This window comes from Hyperoodon ampullatus, assembly GCF_949752795.1.
Source record: "Hyperoodon ampullatus genome assembly, chromosome: 10".
NCBI classification, from domain to species: domain Eukaryota; kingdom Metazoa; phylum Chordata; class Mammalia; order Artiodactyla; family Ziphiidae; genus Hyperoodon; species Hyperoodon ampullatus.
The window spans coordinates 55,459,060-55,486,987 of record NC_136923.1 but is presented as its reverse complement, the minus strand read 5'-3'; the positions used below and the strand labels follow the sequence as shown (position 1 = coordinate 55,486,987).

Here is a 27,928-nt window from a genome sequence, read left to right as displayed (position 1 = left end):
AGGCATGCTTGAGACACCTGACACTGGAGAGAGACTGCCTCGCAGATGCGCTAACATTTCTCTAGACTCTATGTTAAATTGGTTTATCAGATAGCAAAATATCTGAACCATATAATTGCACATCCCTGTAGAAATGCTTTCTCAGGGTGAATTTTAACATTTTAACCTCTTCTTTCTTAGACAGGTGATAATGACACACACATTTAAGCAACATCTAGCTTTTTTAAGATGCCACAGTGGACGTAATTATCCATTATTTTACCCAGCATCCTTTATAAAGAAACAAATGATGAATCGCTCCTTGAGTTCAGTGCCTCAGCAAGTATCTCTCTCCATATGAGCGGATATACTTCTTTTGAACTGGCAATGTAAAATACATAACTTAGCCTTTAATTAGATGTATATTCCAAACGTTCCAGAAAACAACTTGATTCTTAAACATTCTGTGAGGTCAAGTCTTCAGTGTCTTTGTCACATGTTCCAGAAATATGTTCTATCAGTGATCCCCTCTACTGGGGACATTCTTCCTGATGATTAGCCCACATCTTATTAGTGTCAAAAACCAAATCAACAAAACAAAACAAAATCTAGACATACAAAAATACCCCACTGAAATAGCACCTTCTTATGCTCATATTGATGAACTTCCTTAACCTCCGTCACCTTCACCTCAAGTCCACTTTGGCCATCTGCTCCCATGACCTTGACTTTGCTGAGAAATATTAGTTCATTATCCACATTCCTAAATCTAAGTATTGTACTTCTGACCACTTCATATGCCTGGTTGAGTCCTCTAGTCTCTATCTTCCTTGCTTTCTCCTTTGGCCTTGGTTGTCAGGACAGTGGGAATCAGATGTACTACACTGCAAACTTTCCTGGTATATCATGTTCTCTCTCTTGCTCTCAGCTGTTTGTTGACTTGCTGGTGTTTTTCATTGTGCTTTTTCATACAGTGCTTAATTTTATAAATCCCTCACAAATTCCACTTGGAAGCACAAAAGCTCAAATTCCTATGGTAAAAAAATAAATGAAACAAATGGTAATGGGCTCAGGGAAGTTTGCGTGCTCTAAAGTCTCAGTGGAAAGATAAAATGAAAGATGATCATGATTATGCATTGATCTGATAGAAAAAATTGCCAGCAGGCACTGTTTTTATTCATTACACATGCAACTCTGAATAGGAATAAGTATGATATAATAATTGGAAATGGCTTTTAGAGTCAAGAGTATGTATGTGATTCCTGGTCCAACTAGTTAATAATTATTTAACAATGGCAGCCACTTAAGTTTTCTGAAGCTAACTTTTCCTCTCTTTAAGTATAGATAATAATGCATTAGCATCTCTATATGTGTATTAATAGAAGGATTTATTGAGGTGACACAGCTAAAGTACGTAGTAAGTGCCTAACTCATAATAGATATTAAATTATTATTGAGCCTTCTTTTCCTCTTCCTTTCCTCACATTCAGGGAAGTGTGTTAGGAATTTTGAAGTGTCACTAATCTTACATTTACATGATAGATGGACTGAACCAAAATAGTATTTTTTTTTTTTTTTTTTGCAGTACGCGGGCCTCTCACTGTTGTGGCCTCTCCCGTTGCGGAGCACAGGCTCCGGACGCGCAGGCTCAGCGGCCGTGGCTCACGGGCCCAGCTGCTCTGCGGCATGTGGGATCTTCCCGGACCAGGGCACGAACCCGTGTCCCCTGCATCGGCAGGCAGACTCTCAACCACTGCACCACCAGGGAAGCCCCAAAATAGTATTTTAAAAGAGAGTTTCCAAACTCAGTATCTAAAAATAGAAGAAATATTAAAGGGTTTAAATGTGTATCTTCTCTATTGGCTGAACTATTACAATATTATTAACTGCATTAATATAATAAATAAATTATAAAGCTTTTTTAACAAGATGAAAAATAATCTTCTTAATGGAAGGTGAAAAAAGGTAACAAAAGTAAATAATCTTTAGGATTTGGGGTCCTAAAACATACATATGAACAGAAGCTAGAAGAGAATGCATTAAATGATTATCTTAAGTGCTTTTAATTTTTTTCTAAACTTTTAGACATGTTGCTTTGCAGCTTGTATAATTTACTAGAATTTTAACAGCACAGTCTTTGAATATACATAATTTTAGTATTTTAATATACATAATTTTATGTATGTATGTATACATACCTAATTTTAACAGCACAGTCTTTAAATATACATAATTTTCTTTCATTTATTTTTTACCATAGGAATTAGAGTTTTTGTGTTTCCAAGTAGAATTTGTGAGGGGTTTATAAAATTAAGCACAGTAGGGGCTTCCCTGGTGGTGCAGTGGTTGGGAGTCCACCTGCCAATGCAGGGGACACGGGTTTGTGCCCCGGTCCAGGAGGGTCCCACATGCCGCGGAGAGGCTGGGCCCGTAAGCCATGGCCACTGGGCCTGCACGTCCGGAGCTTGTGCTCCGCAACAGGAGAGGCCACGGCAGTGAGTGAGAGGCCCACGTACCGCAAAAATAAATAAATAAGTAAATAAATAATTTTTAAAAATTAAGCACTGTGTTAAAATGCACAATTTATATACCAGAGAAACATGAATATATTGCTGTGAAGATGAGGATTATGGTGATTGTGATGAGTATATTGATGGTAGTGGTAGCAGTGGTGACCTCTAAAAATGTCCCCACTTCCATTCATTATATCTCAACCCTATGGCATTTAAGGCAGAATTACAAGAAACATATCTTTCTATAGAGGTGGCATAGAATTTTTGAGCAATTCTATTGTCTAAAGTCACTGTTTAAATCAACTATACTTCAATAAAAAAATTTAAAAAATAATAAAGACTTATTTTTGGGGGGGGGATTTTTTTTTAAACATCTTTATTGGAGTATAATTGCTTTACAATGATGTGTTAGTTTCTGCTTTATAACAAAGTGAGTCAGTTATACATATACATATGTCCCCATATCTCTTCCCTCTTGTGTCTCCCTCCCTCCCACCCTCCCTATCCCACCCTTCTAGGTGGTCACAAAGCACCGAGCTGATCTCCCTGTACTATGCGGCTGCTTCCCACTAGCTATCTATTTTACGTTTGGTAGTGTATATATGTCCACGCCACTCTCTCACTTTGTCCCAGCCTACCCTTCCCCCTCCCCATATGCTCAAGTCCATTCTCTAGTAGGACTGAGTCTTTATTCCTGTCTTGCCCCTAGGTTCTTCATGACCCCCTTTTTTTTTTTTAGATTCCATATATATGGGTTAGCATATGGTATTTGTTTTTCTCTTTCTGACTTAACTTCACTCTGTATGACAGACTCTAGGTCCATCCACCTCACTACAAATAACTCAATTTCGTTTCTTTTTATGGCTGAGTAATATTCCATTGTATATATGTGCCACATCTTCTTTATCCATTCATTTGTTGATGGACACTTAGGTTGCTTCCATGTCCTGGCTATTGTAAATAGAGCTGCAATGAACATTTTGGTACATGACTTTTTTTGAATTATGGTTTTCTCAGGGTATACGCCCAGTAGTGGGATTGCTGGATCATATGGTAGCTCTATTTTTAGTTTTTTGAGGAACCTCCATACTATTCTCCATAGTGGTTGTATCAATTTACATTCCCACCAACAGTGCAGAAGGGTTCCCTTTTCTCCACACCCTCTCCAGCATTTACTGTTTGTAGATTTTTTGATGATGGCCATTCTGACTGGTGTGAGGTGATACCTCATTATAGTTTTGATTTGCATTTCTCTAATGATTAATGATGTTGAGCATTCTTTCATGTGTCTGTAGGCAATCTGTATATCTTCTTTGGAGAAATGTCTATTTAGGTCTTCTGCCCATTTTTGGATTGGGTTGTTTGTTTTCTTGATATTGAGCTGCATGAGCTGCTTGTAAATTTTGGAGATTAATCCTTTGTCAGTTGCTTCATTTGCAAATATTTTCTCCCATTCTGAGGGTTGTCTTTTAGTCTTGTGTATGGTTTCCTTTGCTGTGCAAAAGCTTTTACATTTCATTAGGTCCCATTTGTTTATTTTGTTTTTATTTCCATTTCTCTAGGAGGTTGGTCAAAAAGGATCTTGCTGTGATTTATGTCATAGAGTGTTCTGCCTATGTTTTCCTCTAAGAGTTTGGTGGTGTCTGGCCTTACATTTAGGTCTTTAATACATTTTGAGTTTATTTTTAAGACACTATTATTTTTATGTGAATTAATTATCCACCTATCAGAAGGTGCATCTCCACAACCAAGTGACTGCCGCCTTTAACATTTTTCATATTGAAATCAAATTTGAAGTGATATATATTCTGTTCCTTGCATATAGCACTTGGAATAACCTAAAATCTTCCCAGTTTTGGGGGGGGGGTTTTAATAAATTTATTTATTTATTTATTTATTTGGCTGCATCAGGTCTTTATTGCTGCACACGGGACTTTCTCTAGTTGTGGTGAGCGGGGGCTACTCTTCGTTTCGGTGCACAGGCTTCTCATTTCTCGTTGTGGTGGCTTCTCTTATTGCAGAGCATGGGCTCTAGGCGCACAGGCTTCAGTAATTGCAGCACACGGCCTCAGTAGTTGTGGCTCGTGGGCTTTAGAGCGCAGGCTCAGTAGTTGTGGCGCACAGGGTTAGCTGCTCCGCGGCATGTGGGATCTTCCCGGACCAGGGCTCGAACCCGTGTCCCCTGCATTGGAAGGCGGATTATTAACCACTGCGCCACCAGGGAAGTCCCCTTCCCAGTTTTTTAAAAGTGAGACTTCCAGTCTCTTGTGTTTAATGGGATTGATGTCATACATTTGAAATTGGGATCATATATAATATACTTTAATTACATATGATATTAAGTCTAACTTCCACAAGTTTTATATCTATATGTATATATAATTATTTGTGTGTATTCATATGTGTGTGTGTGTATACATGAACTCTCCTAATATTGGAGGTAATTTATTTTCCCAAGCTGTAGATCACAAAATATTTATTCCTACCAAAATTATATCATTTCAAAGTCCATTTGCCACCCAAGATATTGCTTATTCTTCTCTCTTTTCTACCACTAACTTTTATTCATTTTGATAATGCAGACTACATTACAAACAGTATATTATTTCTTATCAGGCCAGTCTTTTTTTTCCCCACTTGTCTGAACCATGCACTCTGGTGTAATCACTGTGATTTAGCTTTGATAAAATATTGATTGAAAGGCCATCAGCTACCTGGCCCGAATACGACATATAAAAACTAGAATCACTTCCAATCAAGTTTCCTTAAAAATGGAAAACAAAAAGGTGAAAAGACTTTAAACCAATGATGCTCTTTAATTTACATGCAATGGGCATATTTCTGTTGGCAGCAAAACTATGTTGGATTCAGAGTAATGGACTGTGGGTCCCTATAAGACATAAATTTAATTACTTTATGTGCCTGCTCTGAGTCCAGCCGTCTGCCCAAGAGGATCAAATCTGGGAAAGCATAGGACTCCAGATTCAGAGAATAGAAATTGCATTCATAACTGAGCAGTTACTTTAGCAAATTAAATATGCAGAGTTAATTAAAAGAATAGTTATTGAGATTTTTGAGATGCTTGTTTTGGAAGGGTAAAACCTAGTAGCCAGAAAAGACCAAGAACCAACTATAGTCAAGCAAAGTTAGGTTTACTAGCCTGCAGAAACGAGGGAGAAGTTACATCAGGTGAACAATGGAACATCTAAGAAGAGGAAATTTGGAGGGTCTTATTTAGGATTTGAGCATGCAGTGTGACTTTGATAAAAGCTTAAGTGATGGTCTTTTCTGCATTGGGTGCTATCAGGAAGTGGTGGGGGGCTTCCCTGGTGGCGCAGTGGTTGAGAGTCCACCTGCCAATGCAGGGGACGTGGGTTCGTGCCCCGGTCCGGGAAGATCCCACATGCCGCGGAGCGGCTGGGCCTGTGATCCATGGCCGCAGAGCCTGCACGTCCGGAGCCTGTGCTCCACAACGGGAGAGGCCACAACAGTGAGAGGCCCGCATACCGCAAAAAAAAAAGGAAGTGGTGGGGGGCTTGAAAGATTGGGCGTCTTCTTAAGCGTCGTCTAGTAGGTGAGAGGAACGAAGCAGAGCTTCATTGGTAAAGATGCAGCAGTCACGTTAGACTGAAAAGGGAGGTGTTTCATTGTTTCTAGGTTTGCAAAATGTCCTTTCCTCTGTCTTTTATCTACCCTACTCATGGTGTGTTCTTGTCTGATAATTGTTGATAATCTTAAAATAGTTTAATTGCGAATACTATGACCTGGCTAATAGCTACCAGCTAATTAAAGATAATTTGGAAGATTTCCATAAATTATTTCTTTATCTAAAGAGCAATTATCATTTTACCTGACAAAAATATAACTGAACATTGAGTGGCCTTGATCAAATGTAAACACAGATGTGGGATAGGTCAAATGTGATTTATTAATCACATACATTGAGTGTATATGGAAGGTATTGTGAATGCAAAGGTGAATATATGTACTCACAGAACATGCTATGTTCAGGGCACTGAGCTGAGGGCTTCAAGTGGGTCCATTTGATACATACAGTAGTCACAGACACCCAGTAAGGAAGCTTCTATGTCCTCTACAAATTGATTCTTTATAAGCCTAGCTAGACCCTCACTTACATTTATGCTCCTTTGGCTGTTTAAAACTTTTTGCTCTTCTCAAATGCCAAACACAAGCCCTGCTTTTTATTCTCAGAAAATGGCGACATCTTCCTTGATGAGAAGATGGAAACTATAGTTGATCTGATCTCCCACAAAGGTGTTCTCTTTACTTCAAATGTCTGCTTCTTCATTCCTCCTCTCTTCCTATCCTCCTATAGTTTGTCAGGTCATGGCCCTCTCTTTGTCAATGTTAACCCTTCCTCCTATATTCTTGATTTCTTTTTTTTTTCTTTTGGTTTACAGCATTGACTATTCTCTAACCCACATGCGTCTTCTTCATTATATACTTATCCATTGGTGACTTGACTCTGCTTTAAAAAGAAGCATAGATCCTTTCTATCTTGTTTTCATGTTTCTCAGGGTGCTGGTCTCAGAGAACTTTACTTTTCTCTGTTTTCTCCCTCAGTGAAGCCATCTACTTCCTCAGCTCTAGCTGTCATAGAGATGACCTCCTTATCTATATTGCTCATCCTGCCTCTGTTTTAAGTTCCACACCTGTGTTTCCAGCCACCTTGTAGGTGTCCCCACCCTTGGATAGCCCCATGGAAGTTCAAACTTCATATTCACAATTTGTCTCATAATCTTTCCTCCCGATCCAGTTTCTTTTCCAGACCTCCCTAGGGTTTGAGCAAACCTCTATAAATATTATTTCTCTAAGCCAAGATCTTGCAAGGAAAGTGTAGCTATGAGTTTAGGATTATTACGGTCTTTGACAGTGGTTTGGAGTATAGCTCTTTCTTTCTGGGTGAGAGCTATATGATTTAATATGCAACTGAGCTTGGAGTAGAAAGGATAGAAAATCTCTTATTCATTGACAGGTGATTTTTATTCCAGGCAGTTGTGCTCAGAACCTCCGAGATGTTTTGGCTCAGTCTACCCCACACACAAGCTTCCTTTTTCTTGTAAATTCTACTTCTACAATATACTTCTACTCTGTCCTACCCATTCCATTCCCTTACCTCCATCCAGGTTGTACCCTTGTTACCTTTTAATTTTATTATTGCAGTGTTTTCCTAGTGTCAACACCTGGCCCTTCTCTTTCTTATTTAGCCTTCCCCCAAATACCTCAATAAAATTTGAGATTAACATTGTTTAAACTTTATTTGCAAGGATATGGTCTTAATATAACAATTGGGAGTACCTTAGTAGGTAACTGTCCCTACCATATGATTATTGCCAGAAAGAGGGTACAGATTAGATCTCTGAATCTGAAGTCATTTTTTTAATAGCAAGACTCAAACTTGCCTGCCCAGGATATACCAGAACTACTTCACTACTCAAAGCTGTGGATGGCTTACGTAGATTGTTCTACAAAGATGTCGTACTGTAGACCCACAGTGTGATGATGTCTCTGTGTGTATACAGACCTAAAATTTTTCTGAGAAGAATTTAACCTCCAAATAGAGGGGGTTTATTTCATATGGAGTGAGTAGGTTCTCTTAAATTCTTTTTAGCTTCCTTAATTTGACACTATCCATCCAATGCCAAATGTGGCTGATGGTTAAAACATAGGAGTCCATGTGTAACCAGCAGCAAAGAAAGCTACATTCCAAGTCCTTGTCAAGAAGTATAACAATTCCAAAGTCACTGCTATTCCTACCTTTCAGAACCTTGGCTAAGAGAAAATAAAATTTTGGTAGGAGCATTTGGATAATGTGCAGTATATCCATTCTCTTTGGTTCATCTAAATTATATCCCTGGATTAACCTGCGAAAGCTGTCTTACTTGGATGACTGTGTCCCACTGACCCCCTGAAAAATAGCTTTTCCTTAAATATGCATTGGCATAATGCCACTCACTTACATTTGAAGGAATGTATGATAAATGCCCTTGGAAACTTGCTTTCTTACTTTAAAGCTGTTGTTCATTAAGATTACATAGTATCTGCTCCTTTCAGACTTATGGGAGAAATATCTCTCTTGCCTCCATATTGGGAATTATTTTTCCATGCATCTGGTTTATTTTCTTACCTAATGAACACAGGGAATCATGTAATTTATTGCTAAATAACTCTGATAATTTTTTAACATCTTTATTGGAGTATAATTGCTTTACAATGGTGTGTTAGTTTCTGCTTTATAACAAAGTGAATCAGCTATACATATACATATATCCCCATATCTCCCCCATCTTGCGAAACCTTCCCACCCTCCCTATCCCACCCCTCTAGGTGGACACAAAGCACTGAGCTGATCTCCCTGTGCTATGCAGCTGCTTCCCACTATCTATCTATTTTACATTTGGTAGTGTATATATGTCCATGCCACTCTCTCACTTCATCCCAGCTTACCCTTCCCCCTCCCCGTGTCCTCAAGTCCATTCTCTACGTCTGCGTCTTTATCCCTGTCCTGCCCCTATGTTCTTCAGAACCATTTTTTTTCCCTCTGATAAATTTTAATGGCATTTATTTTATTAGCCTTGCTGTACTTTCTTTCCCTTTGTCTCATTTTTCTCACTTATTGGTACAACAACACTTTATACAAGTTTGGAAGCTGCCTAAAATCCTTTTGGGGAGCAAGGTGAGCTATACTTAAATTCTGCGAAGGGAGACTCCTAATATATTATTTTCCCAGTCAAAAGCCACAACACAAAGACCGCAAAAATTAAAGACTCATCAGCCTGTGTTTGAGTCTGCCGCCGTATAATCCTCAAGCTACTTTAACCAACTGTTATTCCTACTGTCTACCTCCATAACTCTATTCTTTCACTGGTCATAATTATTTGTAGTATGTGTTTGGCTGTGAGAACTTTCTTTCTTGCCTTGCTCTTGCTGACCTTCCAGCTCTTGCTGGAATTTCTTCCCCGTCACACCTACAGTTTCTGTTGGTCAAATCTTACCTATCAGTAATGGAGTATCTCTTCCACCAATCTCTTTCTGATTTGCACGGCCAGATGTGATCTCACTTTATTTGGAAAACCCTCAAAGCCCTCTGTGGGCTCCTGTTGTATAGATACTGGTACATTCCTCACCACTCTCTACCCCATTTTTAGATTGTACGTCCATGGAGGTTTGGAGGTCAAGGACTGTGCTATTCCTATTATTTCTGGTGGCACTAAAGCTCAAATTTTTGATGAAAATAAAACAGTGTTTTTTTCTTGAATTCTAGTTGATTTACAATGTTGTATTAATCTCTGCTGTACAGCAAAGTGATTCAGTTATACATAGATATACATTCTTTATATTCTTTTCCATTATGGTTTATCACAGGGTATTGAATGTAGTTCCCTGTGCTATACAGTAGGACCTTGTTGTTTATCCATTCTCTATACATTAGTTTGCATCTGCTAACCCCAAACTTCCAATCCTTCCTTCCCCACTCCCCTTTCCCCTTGGCAACCACAAGTCTGTTCTCTATGTCTGTGAGTCTAAAACAGTCCTTAAATAAAGACTCACCCTCAATTAAAGAATTCAGCATTGGCTCTCACTCCAAATCAATGTGGAAGACAAAATGGGGAGACAATACTAAGCTCGTCAGATGCCTGCATTTTCTCTAAAAGGTCTAAAAGTTTGGACATTCTCCCCCAGAAAGTCACTGTAATTAACAGTCATCCATTGCAGGCTTAGCACAGCATCCATCTGATGGGTTTTGCAGATCCAAGTCTTCACCCACCCTAATCCATTCTCTCCATAGCCACCAGAGCCATCTTTCTACCACGCACATGACCTGCCTCCCATCCTTCCACAGCCTTCCAAACATCAGCCTCAGTCCTTAGCCCATGTACACAGCCCTTCCTGATCCTGGCGCTTGCTGCTGCAGACTCACATCTTACTCCTCCTGTGCTCCAGGCAGAGGGCACTCCTCTCAGCTCCCAGGATGGGCCAAGATGCCAGGGTCTTCATATAAGTGAGAGTATGGTAGCCATGAGCAGTCCCTCTGGCTAGAATGCTGTTTCCTCCATGCTTCAACTTGATGCTTTCTCAGCAGGGATCTGTAGCTGGTTTTGCAGGGCTTGTCTCGATGTTTCCTTCTCCTTAGAAGTCTCCCTCATCCTTCCATCTTGTCCTAGAGTTGCCCATTTTTCTTATTCCCTCAGATCCCTGGGAATATCTCCATCATAAAATTTAATGCACTAAATCATCATTTTCTGCTAAATTACCTTTCTTTCTCTCCAGAGTCAAGACTGTAAACTCCTTTAGATCAGGGACTACTTCTATTTACCTTATTTCTCTATGACCCAGTAGTATCAGGGTAGGTGTTTAACAAATATTTGTTTATTGAATAAATAATACCTACTTGTAAGAATGCTGAATGGCAAGAAACACATTGTGTATAATCCTAACCTTAACTTCAAAAGATGAAAATAGCAAGAGGAAAACAGATTCTGAATTCCCAAGAAGTTTGGAAATTTGAATGAATAAGTGTAGAGGGCTTTCTGAATGGGATAGAAAAATCTCATGAACAAAAAAGTAAGAGAAAAAGTGAAAGGATTTGGAGAAAGCAGAATTACTGAGAAGATCTTTATATGAAATAATTTAAAATATTGGGGGAAATCTACAATGTGTCTGTTAGAACTATAACTACCCTTTATCACTGCCACTTATCTGGAAGGTTTCATTTTTGTTAGTTGTTTTCCCTAGATAGTCATCACATTTATTTATCTTACCAACATCATTATAATGGATTCCCCAGTCACCTTCTGAAAGTACTTTTATACCCTTTTCATTGTCCAGGTCTCTCATATGGACACCACTGCAAACATACTGGTCTCAGTGATGTAGCATTTTTGCCTCATTTCTTAAATCAATTCTTCAGTGGCGTGTGTCATGCCTTTTGCAGATTCTCTGGAAGACATGCATCCAAGTGCCCCACCATCATTGTGAATGGTAATCAGGACAAGTAATGGCCTTTAGCTTTTTTTCATTAATGAAATGGAAAAGCACCATACCCAATCCATTAGTGACGCACTATTATATTGAGAGCTTACTGAAAAAAGGCAGCCAGCCGGTGGACATAAGGCTGTTTTCCCTTAAGTAGGATTTTCAACCAAGATCAAACAAGGCACCCTTTCATCTAGCAGGAAAGTTAGTGCTCCCTTCCCCTTTCTCCTTCTCATTTTGTTTTGTCCCAATTTGTCCTGACAGTCCATAAGGAATTTAACTGTTTTCTAAATGACATTGAAAATTCTTGCAGATTAAGAGTTTCATGAAGGAAAAAAAATCAATTCTTTTGAAAACCTTTCTGTTTGTTTCTGTCTGTGGATTTTAGCTTCTTGAATTTCTTACTCTAAAAGAGATATTTTCCCCTTGATTTTTTTTTTCATTATAAAACTGGATATAAATATAAAATATGTAGCCATTCTGTTTTTTTAAAATTATTATCATTCTTTTAGCAGTCATGTAGTAAACCCCCCCTGTTATTTTCATTCCTTTAGAAAATTGTTTGATTGATGGCCTTGAACTCAGCTAGTTCAGGCCAAACTTGAGGTTTTTTTAATCCCCTAAACTCGATTGAATTATTTTGCCCTTTGCTGATACTTTATAAGGTGTCTGCTTGCTTTAAAGCTTACACCTCTGGCATTCGTACTTATCACCCAAGCCACTTAGACTTCAAGTTTATTTGAAGGGCTAATTCCACACGATGCTAAAGTGCACATGTGTGTATACAGCCCAGTTCCTAAAATACCTTTCCTTAGGAATCTCATGAAGAGTGGAATGCAACCACTGAGCCAGAGCAAAGGACATCAGCCTCACGGGCCTTTTACTACAATCACTAGGTTATGTGTTACGAAGATGAGTATTGAAGCATGTGATACAACCGATGCATTGAAGCCTGGGGAAGGGCAGTGGGTGACCTTCATCATCTCTTCTGCACCACAATCCACTCCCAGGGACAGAATGAGAAGACGAGAGAACCTTAGAAATACAATTCCCAGGCCCCACACCAGACATACTGAATCCAAAACTGGCCATGGACCCAGCACTATCGTCTTTAACAGCCCTCCAGGTGGTTCTGAGGCACAGTCAAGTTTGAGAACCACAATTGCCAGCCAAGCAGCCAGTCACAGGCATGCATGTGAATGGGGGAAGGAAAAACCACTTAAGACAATGGAGGATTAAATTTATGATAGAATAAAAGTAGAAATGCTTATTATCCTCTATTATTCCAACTTTTTCCTTCCTTCCAGAATTCTGTCATATATTGTTGTTGTCTTGTATGATTTCCTTCCTTCTGCATGATGTGTTTTTAAAGACCAACAGAACTGGACTTAGGTTGGAATCTGAGTAGAGTGGGTCCTTGGGGAGAAAGAGATGAATCCCTAATTGAATTTACGCACTACACTCAAAACTATCAGGGCTCATGGCCCGTAATGATATATTTAGGAACTCCCCAGACAACGAAGCCGTGTGAACTGGCACATGGATGTAGTGTATGTATTCACTAGGGCACGGTTATTTCCCAGGGGATACTTTTAGGATTATTAAGACCCCAAACCAGAATGGGAGCTCAATCCTCTCTCTTAATGTGGAGGGGAGGGAACCAACATTGTTTACAAACATAACAGCAGTAATTCCTGGGTGTGAAGTGCTTATGGTCTTCTTTTCCCCTTTCTATTATATTCATACTCATACTTCATACTTCAGGGAGGTCTTACTAATGTCAAGAGTTTTCACTCCGTTTTTAAAAGGACCAAGGACATATATATATTATAATAAGAGTCTTGATCCTTTTAAAGAACTCATGGCAGCCCATGAGTCCAGGGAAGGACTCATATATTGTCAACAAGCATCTTCTTCCCCAGCACATTCCTTTGAGCCTCTAGTAATTAGGACAGTAACTAAATTGGTCTTTTTTATTTTCCACTGGTATGAAATACAGCTAAGAGGATTACTCCATACTTGGATATTAAAGCTCTTTTTGTAACTGGCAGCACCTAATCCTGATTATTCACTGTTTGTATTTCTAAAATACATAAAACTAGAAACAAAGCTTTCAACTGAGCCCCTACTTTCACACCCAAGTTGACCTTGGTTGTCTACAGACTCACTGTGACTTATGGCTAATGAGGACAGTTGTACTTTTCTCTCCTCCTCTTCACCCTGCCCCCAACCCTTTGCCAGTGCCTGCAGAATTCTGGGTAGAATTGGGAAGAAATTTTATTGGGCATATATTTACTTACCTCCCACGCCTTTCACAATTGTTTTCAGTTCCTTTGGGGATATATATTTTTTTCTGTTTTATTTTCCTTTTCTTAATGCAAGATCTTCCAAGGAAGAATGATAGAAGTTCAGAGTATGCAACATAAATCTATCATTTATACTTAATTAATCTTTTGATCATTTATGTGAATTATAGATTTCCTTGGGGAACATATTTAAGCATAATTTTCCAAACAGCCCCTAGGGTAGCAGATTTAAATTTTGTAGCATATTGGAATTACCAGGTGAGCATTAAATATTAATGCCCAGGCTACACTCCAGGCCAATTAAATCAGGTTCTCTGTAGGTAAGCCCCAGGCATCAGTATTTTCTTCAAATGGCTCAGGTGATTCCAATGTAAAGCCAAAGTTGAGACCCAGGGTCCTAGAGACTGCGCCTCCATCTCATGAGATGTTACTGTACTTAAAAAATTAAAAGTGCTGAGGTCCAGCACTTTTGGGAAGTATAACAAACTGCACTTGTCTTCTTAGAGAGGCTTGTAGAGTCACAATAAATATTTGCAAACTAAAGATGGAGAAGTACTGCAGGGGAAAAAACAGTGGATATAAAGAAGGAAGGAGGAAAAAGAGAGGAAGGAAGGAGGAAAAAGAGAGAAAGGAAACCTCATCTGCAAGAAAAATGAAAATACCTGCTTAGCTTGGTTTATTCCATCATTTTTCAAATTTTTTGACTCGGAGTAAACAAGACTGTGGAACAGCTATAAAAAATTCTTTGGAAGAGCCTTCCGTGGAATATTATTTGGAAGATACTGAATAAAAGAAATCCAGGGCAAAGTCTTTTCTTGCAATGCTCACTAAAAACCTACAGATATCCAGATTTGTTTTACCCTCATGAAGTATTTGTATTTAAAGTAACTTACTGAGGTTAGCATACAAGTTCAGAATTTACACAAGGTGTCTGATAGAAACAGGATACTTGGGTCACAGGCAGTAAACAAGATTTAGTTTAGGAAAGTCAATCTCCCTGAAATCCACAGAACAAACAAGTTCGATGAATGGTACATGGAGAGATCCCACATGTAGTAAACACTGGAAAAGTTTGGGAAATCCAATCAGGTAAGAAAATGGAGTGATAGGATAGCAGAAATATGCCAGGATACCTGAGATCTAGTACTTGGTGGCCCATTCAGGGTCAATACAAATAAAGCGATAGTTTGGGACTATTCCAGATCCCCACACTCCATTTGATATTCTCTTCTCCTAGGCTTTTCTAAAAACCTCAGAACTTTATACCCCTGGGGCCTGTCCCATCAACTCTAATCCTATAGTTTCTTCTTCCCTTCATCAAAACTAGCCTCAGTCTCTTTCTCAGGATTCTCCCAGCTCCTTCTTGAGGGCCAGTTATATGGTAAAATACCAGTTTCTGACTGAGTTAACATTTAATCCCAGGGTGGAATTTTAGGCACTGTGGTAAATTGTTTCCATTTCAGTTGCAGGGCCGTTGCAGAATGATGGTGGGCATTCTCCATATGAGTTTCCTCAGAAATCTCAAAAAATTCTGCTAATTAGTGTCTCCTAATTAGGAAAAGTTCTTGAGATGCTGTAAATAGTAATGAAAAATATTTAAAGTAATTAGGCAAACTGGATTCGGATAAACATTTGAAAGGGAGAGCCAACTCTCAAATGTCAGAGAAGGCTCTGTAAGCAGTTGAGTTTTATTGACAGAATAAGAGGATCAAATGCCTAGTAGGCAAGGTAACAGAGGCCTGTGCTACCCCTGACCTGCTGTTCTGGGCAGTTCTATCAGAGCTGATGATGTTGTGTATTTGTTTGTTTGTTTGTTTGTTTTGTTTTTTTGCGGTACGTGGGCCTCTCACTGTTGTGGCCTCTCCCGTTGCGGAGCACAGGCTCCGGACGCGCAGGCTCAGCGGCCATGCCTCACGGGCCCAGCCGCTCCACGGCACGTGGGATCCTCCCGGACTGGGGCACAAACCCGTGTCCCCTGCATCGGCAGGCAGACTCTCAACCACTGCGCCACCAGGGAAGCCCTATGTTGTGTATTTTTTAAACTCATTTTCTCATTTGCCTAATTTCCCCTTTCAAATTCATATGACCTCCTCAACCACAAGGAATAATTAAACACTCAGCTCAAAAAGATTTAATTTAAAAATAAATGTATTGATTCATGTACCTGAAAAGCCATAGAGAGAACTGGCTTAAATAATATCTCTAAAACCTGTTTTCTTTCTACTAAGCTGTGTATCATCTTCATAGCCTCACGTCTGATGAACCCAGCCTACCCGTTCCTCCCCGTCATTGTCAAGGTAGCAATGATGCCCTTACATGCTCACACTTACATGCCAAAGGAAGAGAAAAGGTAATTTCTAGAAGTTTCTACACACACAAAAGAATATTTTCCTCTCCCAGAATTTCTAATAAACATCTTCTCTAGTTTCATTGGTTCTGCGAGGGTTATTTTCATCCACTTCTGGACAGGAGATCAGGGTATACTAACTGTGGAGTCAGTCACATTCTAATTATATGATTGGGGAAGCGGGGGGCATAAGAATTCCCAAAGGAAATACAGGTTACATTGGGAAGGGAAAATGGATGTTGAGTGGTTGAAAATAACTGGTCACCGCACCTGCCCTCTTATCATCCTTCCTGCCCTGCTGTCTAGAATCTACACTACTATAGACTTTGATTTTTCACTTTTGATCTAGGGTCACAGTTTAGTCATCGATCCCTCTTTTTAAGTTTCTTTTCTTGTTTTATAAATATTCTTTAGATAAGAATTAAGGATATTTGTTAGTAAATTAAAACCCATGTATTTTTATTTTCTATAAGAGTGCCTGAAATTCATCAAGGAGGAGATTGGTTTATATCTGCCACTATAAGACTCATAACACCTTTTTTTTACATTCCCTATTTTTTTTTAATAAATGTATTTATTTATTTATTTATTTTTGGCTGTGTTGGGTCTTTGCTGCTGCGCACAGGCCCCCTCTAGTTGCGGTGAGCGGGGGCCACTCTCGGTTGTGGTGCGCGGGCTTCTCATCGCAGTGGCCTGTCCTGCCCTGGAGTACGGGCTCCAGGTGTGTGGTGGACTCAGCAGTCGCAGTATGCAGGCTCAGCAGTTGTGCCTCACGGGCCCAGCCACTCCGCGGCATGCGGGATGCCCCCGGACCAGAGCCCAAACCTGCATACCCCTGCATGTGTAGGCGGACTCCCAACCACTGTGCTACCAGGGAAACCCCATTCCTTTTTTCTTAATATTCTTTCCCATTACGGTTTATCATAGGATATTGAACATATTGATAGTTCTCTGTGCCATACAGTAGGACTCTGCTAACCCCAACCTCCCACTCCATTCCTCCCCCAACGCCCCCCACCCCCACCCTTGGCAACCACAAGTCTGTTCTCTGTGTCTGTGTGTCTGTTTCTGTTTGATAGATAGGTTCACTTGTGTCATATTTTAGATTCCACATATAAGTGATATCATATGGTATTTGTCTTTCTCTTTCTGACTTACTTCACTTTGTATGCTAATCTCTAGTTGCATCCATGTTGCTGCAAATGGCATTATTTCCTTCTTTCCATTGTATATACATACCACATCTTCTTTATCCATTCATCTGTTGATGGACGTTAGGCTGTTTCCATGTCTTGGCTATTGTAAATAGTGCTGCTACGAACATGTGTGCATGTATCTTTTTGAATTATAGTTTTGTGCAGATATATGCCCAGGAGTGGGATTGTTGGATCATATGGTAATTCTATTTTTAGTTTTCTGAGGAACCTCCTCACTGTTTTCCACAGTGGCTGCACCAACTTACATTCCCACCAACAGTGTAGGAGGGTTCCCTTTTCTCCACACCCTCTCCAGCATTTCTTCTTTGCACACTTTTTAATTATGGCCATTCTGACTGGCGTGAGGTGGTACCTCACTGTAGTTTTGATGTTCATTTCTCTAACAATTAGCAACGTTGAGCATCTTTTCATGTGCCTAATCTGTATGTCTTCTTTGGAGAAATAAGACTCATAACATCTTAAACATAGTTGGCTTTCATAAATATTTTTTAATGATATGTGGGAAACACAGTGCCTTGGTCATGAGAAAGAAAAACAGGACCTAAACTCTAGAAAAACCTATAGTTAACATTCTAGGAAAACAGTGTCCATAGTAGCCTGTGAGTTTGTGAAGGAGTGTTCCCAGGCCCTAAACAGAAGCTAACGTCTCCTGGGATCTAGAAATCAAGGTCAGATGGTAGGACCAGGCCAAGGAAAATACGGAAATGAAATTAAGAATAGTCTGTATCCATACTGATTTTTCTTTCTGTTTGACTTTTACTACCTAACTTCTTCTATACCACCACCCTAAAAAGTGCACTTCTGGTCTTCCTGTTTATATTTTTTAATAACCATTGCTTTTATTTCTTTTTGGAACTGCTTCTTAGATGCTTCTCTCAGTGATCCAACCCTTTACTTATTTCTCCAGTAGATAGAAAATACTAAGATTTGGGGCAACTTTTCAGTCTTTTAGAGTCAACTGTATCCAAGTCTATTTTCTCTGTTTAAGAATGTAACCCAGATGTCACTGGATCCTGAAATACTATGAAACCAGATAAGATTGTCTGGAACCCCCAATTCCATGCCCTTTAGAAGTCCAAGGCTTTCTGAATTATGTATTTACGTTTTTGAGACCATATAGTCACCTGTGTCTGCTCTGTCTACTCCACACTGATTCAGATGTGAAATTCACCCTTTTTCCAGTTTTCCCACAAAAATCCTACTCAGAATAACATTAGGGAAGGCTTGAGTCATATTCAGTAATGGACATGTAATGGACATGTAAGCAATTTCAGACTGAATATAAAGATTCATCCCTGTGCTTAAAATGCCCTTCAGCGCCCCCCTGCCCAACCATGGGATTCCGCCAGCCCTTCCCCTCCACGTGCTCCTGGCCACCTCTCTCCTCCCACTTTCCTCTAGCTCCTCCAGGCTTCCTCCCTCTCCCTCTTTCTCAGAAACACAAGTTCCCTCCATTTATAACTCTCTCTTCATGTACGTTAAAGTGTCTGTCACCCAATCCTTAGGAGCCTCTGTTGATACCAAGTGTCTTATCAATGTAATTTCCAAGAGAAAGAAATGAACATTTCCTGCCTAAGCTGATTTCTGATCCTGCCAAACTATGAAGATAATGACATTTCCATCTTGTCATAATAATAATATCAATAAAAATAAAACCAGGGCCTTCCCTGGTGGCGCAGTGGTTGAGAGTCCGCCTGCCGATGCAGGGGATGTGGGTTCGTGACCCGGTCTGGGAAGATCCCACCTGCCGCAGAGAGGCTGGGCCCGTGAGCCATGGCCGCTAAGCCTGCGCGTCCAGAGCCTGTGCTCCACAACAGGAGAGGCCACAACAGTGAGAGGCCCGTGTACCGCAATCAGTCAATCAATCAATCAATCAATCCAATAGTAATGACTGTTCCTATCTATTAGGTTGTTAGTATATACCCAGCTCTATGCTAAGAGCCTTGTATGCATTATTTGACTAATATTTCTCAAAAAAAAAAGCTTTTGAGTATGAATATTTGACTCCATTTTACAACACACTAAGAGATTTATAGCTACAAATTGAGATTTTTCTTAACCATCATGCTAAACAACTCAAGTAAACTGCGAGCAGGTGGATTGGGGTAAAGCTGAACGTAAGTGAGATGGTGCAGTTCACGATGATTCTTAAGACCTCAATGGGAGTGGGTTGAAATTTACCCCAAGATGATGTGTCTATCCATTGTTTGACAGCTGTTATCAAACAAGTTTTTCTTCAATTTTTGTGGCAAAAAGTGGAATCTGGACTCTGGTACCAGAAGGTCTCTTTCCTGCTAGTCCTCCTATCCCTTGCCCTTAACTCTTTACTTTGAACACATCCTTGGAGGCAAGAATGGTAATATCTGTAGCTCAGCAGAATCTCTTCTATTATGCTTTTGTGTTGCCAAAGTTATATATGCTCACATGGATAGGGTAATATTGTTCCAATCTGGTTTTTTTTCCCCCTAAATATGTACAGTTCCTAGAATTACTTTTCTCAAATAACTTTATGCTCTACTTTTGCAGTTTTCAACTTGTTGCTTTATATATTTTTCCTCCTTATTTAGAACATTACCCCATCTTCCCTGCTTCTCCCCACTTCCTTCTTACCTTCACTTACTTGTTCCCCACCCATCTTAGATCAATCTCTAATGTGAATATTCTATCTAGTCGAGTAGGTCAGGTTCCACACCTGAAAGTCTCTTGACTCAAAACCAAACGCACACAAAAAGTATTTGTGTGTTGACTCTTGTAGAGACTGAACTTTGTTTTAAAGGACAATTTAAAGGGCACCCTCAACATTTCCTCTTGTTGACTTTCATTGTCTACTCTAGTTCACTGGAATGGCTAGAATTTATGAAGAGTGGGTCTGAGATGGTTGAGCTTTAGTCACAGACTTAAGTAGAAAACAACAAAGCTTTGAGGCACATTGAGGACTTGTCTATCTTCTTGACAAAATCCCTCCATTCTTTCATTTCCAAAACAGAGAAGCAAACTCCATTTCCTAGAGGAAAGACCAAGCGAGCCTTGAGAGGCTGAGGGTGTTAGTTGTTGGCCTGTGTGTTCATGTAAGTTTCTGAAAGCGCTATCCAGGTAATAGGTCAGTCAGGTCATTTGTTAAAGTGATTTTTTCTTCTTGAAGCTTGCAGATTTAGAGGCAGATTTAAGTAAATGTTGATTTGACATCAACAGCCTCTCTCATTTGAAGAGGTCATTACTTTACAGAGACTCTTAATTTTTTTCAATTAATAAACCATGATAATAAGCAAAAATAATAGAGAATGTTAAGAAACAAAAAGGATGGTATAAACAGGAAATTTAAATACAACAAGGGAAGACTAACAAGAAAGTAATAATACAGTAAACCAACTTAATCTGTTCCTGGATACTGTGGTAAATGTAAAATTGGCAATAATGAATAATATATAAAATTAAATAGCTTTATATATGTCAGATGATAAAGGAGAAAGGAACTATCCAGGACATCCAATGGGTTGGTAATGAAATCTGTTTTTTCTGGGCTCTATCACGTCCTATTGCCTAACTCATGCTTTAAGACTATAGTTTATTCTTACTTAGTATTTGGCACATACTAGGGGCTCAATACAATTTTACTGAATGTTGCTAATTTTTGGAATTTTACAATAGAGCACCATCACCTCTCAGTTTCCTTAATTTCTCACTTCTGGTGATCTTTTCTCTTTATGCCTTCCATTTCTTTTTCTTGTCTTAATGCACTGCCTAGAATCTCTAAACAATGTTAGAAGAGATGATACTGAACATCTTTATCTTATTCCAAAATTCAAATAGAAAGCATTCAGTGTGTCACCATTAACTGTGAGGTTAGCTGTAAATTTTTGTTTACAGACTTCTATTCCTAGTTTCCATCTACTCCTAGTGTGCCAAGACATTTCCTCATATGCAGACATTAGATTTTATAAAAGATATTTTAAGTCATTACAGTGATCATATAATTTTCTTTATTCTGTCAATATGGTGAATTATGTTGATTGACTTTCAAATGTTAAACCTACCTTGCAATCCTGAAATAAATCACTTGAACATTATATATATTATATATATATATCTCACTGAGTTGATAAATTTTATTTAGGAAGTTTTTATAAATATTCATGAGAAACATTGGGCTGTAGTTTTTGTAGTTTTTTCTTCTCGTAATGTCCCTTTCAAATTTTGATATAAAGAATATGCTACTTTATAAAATGAGTTGAGAAGTGTTCCTTCTTTAGTACTCTCTGGAAGAATTTATACAAGGTTGCTATTATTTACTCCTTAAAGGTTTGGAAAATTCACCAGAGAAGCCAGTTGAAGCTGATAATTTTACTTTGGGAAGGTTTTGGATTCTGAATTTACTTTTTTTTTAGTAAATGTAGACTATGCAGTTTTTTGTTTTTTGTTTTTTGTGTGTGTGGTACGCGGGCCTCTCACTGTTGTGGCCTCTCCCGTTGCGGAGCACAGGCTCCGGACGCGCATGCTCAACGGCCATGGCTCACGGGCCCAGCCCCTCCGCAGCATGTGGGATCTTCCCAGACCGGGGCACGATCCCATGTCCCCTGCATTGGCAGGTGGACTCTCAACCACTGTGCCACCAGGGAAGCCCTATGCAGATTTTTTATTTCTTTTTGCATCTATTTTACTAAATTTTGCTGTTCAGCAAATTAATGTATTTTATCTAAGTTGTCAAATGTATTGACATAATTTTACTCATAATATTCTTTTACAATCTTTTCTACTTACCTCCCCTCTCTACTAAGCCCAAGGAGTCTTTCATTCATGCTACTCCACTGTGAATATGCTTTCATAGTTGCCTCCATTCTAGTTCCTAGTTTTATTTGACTTACTTTTCTTTATCTCCTGAGTGGTCTTTGTGGTTCATGGAATCTCCCTTATCTTTCTCTATATTTCATGTTACCCATCACAGAAAAATTGAGGAGAAGGGAGGAAGGAATTCATGATATCTATATGGAGTTGTTTCAAGTTCAAATTTTAAGACATAGTTTCTTTTTTTTTAATTGTTTATTTATTGGCTGCGTTGGGTCTTTGTTGCTGTGTGCGGGCTTTCTCTAGTTGCGGTGAGCGGGGGCTACTCTTTGTTGCAGTGCGCGGGCTTCTCATTGTCGTGACTTCTCTTGCTGCGGAGCACGGGCTCTAGGCGTGTAGGCTTCAGTAGTTGTGGCACGTGGGCTCAGTAGCTGTGGCTTGCGGGCTCTAGAGCTCAGGCTCAGTAGTTGTGGCGCACGGGCTTAGCTGCTCCGCGGCATGTGGGATCTTCCCAGGCCAGGGTACGAACCTGTGTCCCTTGCATTGGCAGGCAGATTCTTAACCACTGCACCACCAGGGAAGCCCTGACATAGTTTCTTAATCAGCTAAATTTCCATAGTATTATCTTTTATTTTTATTGCTACCACGTGATCTGTGCACATGCTCAAACTTAATGGGCTTTGGTTTTTTCCCATACATTCGTGAAAATTGCTTTTTCTGCACAGTTGAAGGCCTCCATAGACTGTGATCCCGTGGGAATGATAACTTCTCCCTATATTGCAGTGGGTGAGGTTTTGTAAATTTCCAATCTAAGAAAAACCTCCAAGATTCTTCTTTGTTCCTCTCTTTGCTGTATGGCAGCAACAAATAGGCCTCACCCCAGAATACAATGATGACAGTCTGTATTTTTTGTTTAATAGTTTAATGCACACCTCTCTGGGCTATGTTTAGCACTATTCTGGTGAACTGTATAGGATAACATAGGCTACATACTCCTAAAAATTCTGGGCTCCCCTTTCTATCAAGCCTACTAACTGGTCTTCTTCCCTTTTCAGGTGCTTTTACTTCTAGTAGGTGAAGTCTATGCTGCTATCTATATTCACATCTACCTACACTTTAGGGACAATTATTTCATCACTCATAGATGTCTACTTTGTTATTTCTGCATTAGTACCTTAAAAAGTAAATAGGCTATAAATTAACACTAACATAAAACATTATGAAAGCCTACACTATTACTATGATGGGGGTATCCACTTACTCTCCAACATTTCATTGGCAGAAGTGGAAGAATATAGGAAGAACTGAGCAGTAGAGGTCCAAGTAGAAGTTCAGCCCTAGTGCCCTAGTGGGGGCACTCTTTCCTTTCAAGGAGACCCTCTTCAGCTCTATTCTTCTCTATGGATGGTCTCTCATCCACTGAGTGACATGGAGACTTAGAAGGCATTCTTAGAATTATACTCCAGGCAGCTGTTACTACTTAGCCAATGTAAACATGTGAAATGATACTAATTTGCCACCCCAACTACACCAACCTCTCCCTAGCTCTGAGATGACAGAATTTTACAAATCCAAGAAATATAATCCTCAAAACCCCAGAATACCTCTACCTAAGGTAACTCCGTGGCCTCCTCCTGAGCCGCTCACCAGATACTGATGAATCATAATTCAGGTTGTTCCCTATACCCACAAGCTTCCTTTATGAAAGGCAACTTTGTATTAGATGGAACTCATAGTAATTCACACTGCATGCTGTTAGCATCGTCCAGCACAATTTCTGCTTTCTCTGCTCAACTTCCTTTCCTATATCCTTCTCAGTGACTTTCTGAGTTTGATAGGACCTGGACAACTACTCTTGCTGAAATTTGTTAAGTCGATTTTTGAATGTTATAGCAAGGACTAGACGCACCAACTTAAAACCTATGTAGTATAACAATAACTCCAAATGAACAAGTTTGATCAATTATTTTATTTTATGAAATTCCAAAAATTGAAATGTGGGGATTTCCTTGCCACCCCTTTGCTCTACAGATAAATAAAAGTTTGCTCTAGGGAAATATATAAAACGTTTTTTATTTGTTTTGCTTTGGTGGGGGAAGAGAAAGTAAATCAGGAACTAAAAATTTGGAGTTTTCACTTTCTGTTTCTTCAGAAATAATCAATGAGTCCACAGTAACAGAAACAGTTTGTTCTAAATTAAATAGACAAAAACACAATTCCTCTCCAACTTCACCATTTTTTTTCCTCTCTTCATGTAACTGTCTTGGTGATGCAGTGTCTAGACTTCTTGGAAGAAGTGATGGAGTCTGGAATTTATTCTGTGGGTTTGAAAATGGCTTATTTGCATCTCCTACATACTTCTATGTGAAAATCCATTGCTTTCAGAATATGTAAAAATCATTGAACTGTTTACCAAAAAAGAAAACTTATCCATGAATGTCAAAACTTTAAGCTGCCACCAACGGGGAAATATTATATGGATTTATCCATTTTATCTACATCATCTCGTTGTAATATGGGTCCCATCAGCCATTATATCCCCTCAAAATGCAAAATAATGTGTACTCATGAAAGAATTATGGAAGACATTTTCTAGCTTTTGAGAAAAACCAGTAAAATAAATTAGTTTAAAGGATAGAAATCCATTCTTGTTTTGGTTTTAATAAGTAATTCACAGAAATTTATCAACTCAAAGGGCAGTTTTTTTTATATCACAGGTCCTTCTTTAGGTTTTTATCATTTATTAGCTGGATGAAAAGATAGCAATCTTAGGCACTGAGATCTAAACCATGTTTGTACAGCCTGCATTATTAAGTCTGACTGTAGTTTATCTTTGCTCTTAAGGAAATCATACTGTATGCTTAGAGAAAGTCCAGAGTTATTTGTCACCAATTACCTAAAGCTGAGAGTTGATCTTACACATAGCTGTAGCCATTTCCTGTAAGTTCTTGTGCCTTATTTTACAAGGCTGTCACTTCTTGAAGCTTTACCCTAGAAAATATATGTCTACCACAGAAAAGTTTCATTGTAAACGTTTATTGAGAGATAATAGCCTTACGGGGTATAAAACTCCATAGCACTGGCTTGTTTAAAATAAGCCTATCCCTAATTTTAAAACAACATTCTCCAGCTCTATTAGATTTTCTGTGACACCAAAAAAAAAAAAAAAAAGAGCAGCCAGAAGGGCATTTTTTTTTAATTAAAAAATATACATAAAAAACACATTGAACTGAGCTGATCTCATTTATACTATAAAATCTCTATTAGTTCTGAAGAGTAGCATAAAATTAAATTATAAAATAAGTTAAGCACAAGGGGTAGCCTTTCTAGATGAAAATGAGGTATTCTGTGTATATAGTGAAAATTTTAAAATCTATGGAAATGAAATGACAATAAAATGTTAAAACCAAGGCATTATTATCAATATTTCTTAATTGGAACTCCAATTATTAAAGTCTTATTTTTTTAAAGTTGATATTATTTTGCATGGTAATGATCATAAAAGCTCTTAGGACCTTAGTTATTTTATTTCAAAAGTACTGAAGTAGACTGAAAAGTGGGCTGAATCTTGTGTCAACAGAACTGGAGTTATTCCAGTATATCTCAGTTTCTCAGTCTGTAAAATGGGTGAGCCATCCTGCCTAACTCACAGCATTGTTCTGAAGAGATAACTCTGAATTTATGCTATAAGCAGTTCAGTTTGGGCCACTTTCACAACTTCATTGAATGCCATAGAAGGTATGAAGTTTTACTGATTTTACTGAACAGAACACAGATGGGTTTTGAATAACTCAGAGTCATTTCAAGAAGCTTAGCTAAGAATAACACAAAATGCTTTTCATTAACTACACTGCTTGAGAACTCTAGTTTGACAAGGGAGGTCTAAAACTGAGGTGGATTCTCATGAGAAGTCGTGAATGGTGCTACGTGTGGCCCCAGCTCACGTCCCTAAATCTAGTTCACAGAAAGGTCTCCTTAGCAATGCAGACCGTGGAGCAGGGGTGGGTCGAGCCATGTCCAGTGACATTGTCTTATGTCAAGGACACGCACACTCACTGATGACAATTGCAAAGTTTGGAATTACTAACTCAGGAATAGAAAATACTCAGATCAGTGAGGGAGCATCCTTTTACTGGTGTATTATACATCTTGAAAAACCATGACCAAAGGGGAGAACGTGAGCCACAAGAGCATTAACTCTGTTGGTGAAAACACATTCCCACTTGCTACAGATCTACTAGGATTTTTGATATTCAATTAAAGAAACGTTTTTCAAAGTATATTCTTGAGAGTACTAGTTTTAAGAAAAATCAGTAGGTGCTACCAAAAACAGTTTTAGAAACACTGATTTAAAATCTCCTTTAAATAGGCTTCTGTAAAACCTGATTTCTCAGAGTTTTAAAATTCTATAGCAAAGAGGATACATTGTGCAGCATTGCTCTGGAACACAGAAAGCTTTTTTTCTCAGTTGAGCTAACATTCTAAAAAAAATACATTGTAGGGAATACTAAATTAAGGGATGTTTAAAACCTATATGACATAAGCAAACCACCTGTCTGAAATGGCCAAGAAACTGTTATCTCCAACATACTTTCTAGAGCAATTTTGTTGGCAAAGCAGACACCTGCCATGGGTACTAGATATGAAATAATATTTGCTGAAATGTGACTCCAGAGTTCTGTACTTATTTGAAAAATTGATAGCAGTTGGATACCTGAATAATCATTGTCTGCTTAAGGACACAGGATAATGATGAGCAGAGGGGGCTAAAGTATTTGTTTAAAAGTTATACAAACACTTTATAGGGGTGGGGAAATTGATATCTATAGAGAACTCAGAATTATTGACAGCTAAGAGGCATACAAGATTTGTAATTGGAAATGGAAGGCTTTCTTCTTGTGTCCTTTTATTCAGCCATTGAATAATTATTTACTAGGTACCAGGCATTGTGTGGAGTGTTGGAAGATGCAGAGACATGTAACACTTGGTCCATGCCTTTAGAGAGATGAGAGTCTGGACAATTTTAATAGAAGAGTGATGGACACTCTGGGAACACAGAGGATGGGCACAGAAACCTCTGCTAATTTTCAACTATGAAGCTAAGTTAGTAATATCCCCAATCCTTGCAAACAACTGCCCTTGGTACACATTACAAGGCTGTTTTTGTACACATAGGAATTGCACACAGTTGTTATCAGCAGTAACACATGGATTACAGGCAGCAGTTTGGTTTGTTTGATTTAGTGTTGTTTCACTAAGGCTGTCTCTGTTTTTAGCAAATAGATGTAGTAAGACAGTGCTTAGTTTAGGATGGAGAAGCACTTATCCCAGAGTTGTTCTATTGCTATATTTCTCTGTGAATAGTAAACAGCAACAACAACATCTGATGAATCAATCTCCATTCAGATATTTCCCTCGATTCAGAATTATCATGCCTCTTGGATACTGAAAGTACCGATCAATGCACAACTTTGTAATTTAGGTTTTGCATATTTATGCATGGCCTTAATACATGAACTCAGCGAATTTAGAAGAATAAAGAATCATGGGCTTGTAGTTTTCCGTAAAAAGTGTTCCTCTAAAGCTTTGTGTATTGAGAAACCTTGTTTTCATTAGATGGCTCTGGTTCTGAAATTTTGTGATGTTAAAGTTTAGAAACTCAGAAATACAGTTGATTTCATAGAAGATTCCATTCTCAAAGAGTAGAACTTTGACTTTTCAGGGGGTATGTGTATTAGAAATAGGAATATGGGTCATGCTTTTTGCTTATGGTAGTGGGCATATAAT

General features: G+C 38.8%; 1 protein-coding gene across 6 annotated transcripts in view; it reads left to right on the top strand.

The window, feature by feature from the left end:
- The window catches only part of RBMS3 (RNA binding motif single stranded interacting protein 3), a gene marked incomplete at both ends in the record, with an annotated part of 717,356 nt that overhangs the window by 675,182 nt on the left and 14,246 nt on the right, over positions 1-27,928 (top strand). The window lies entirely within an intron of this gene.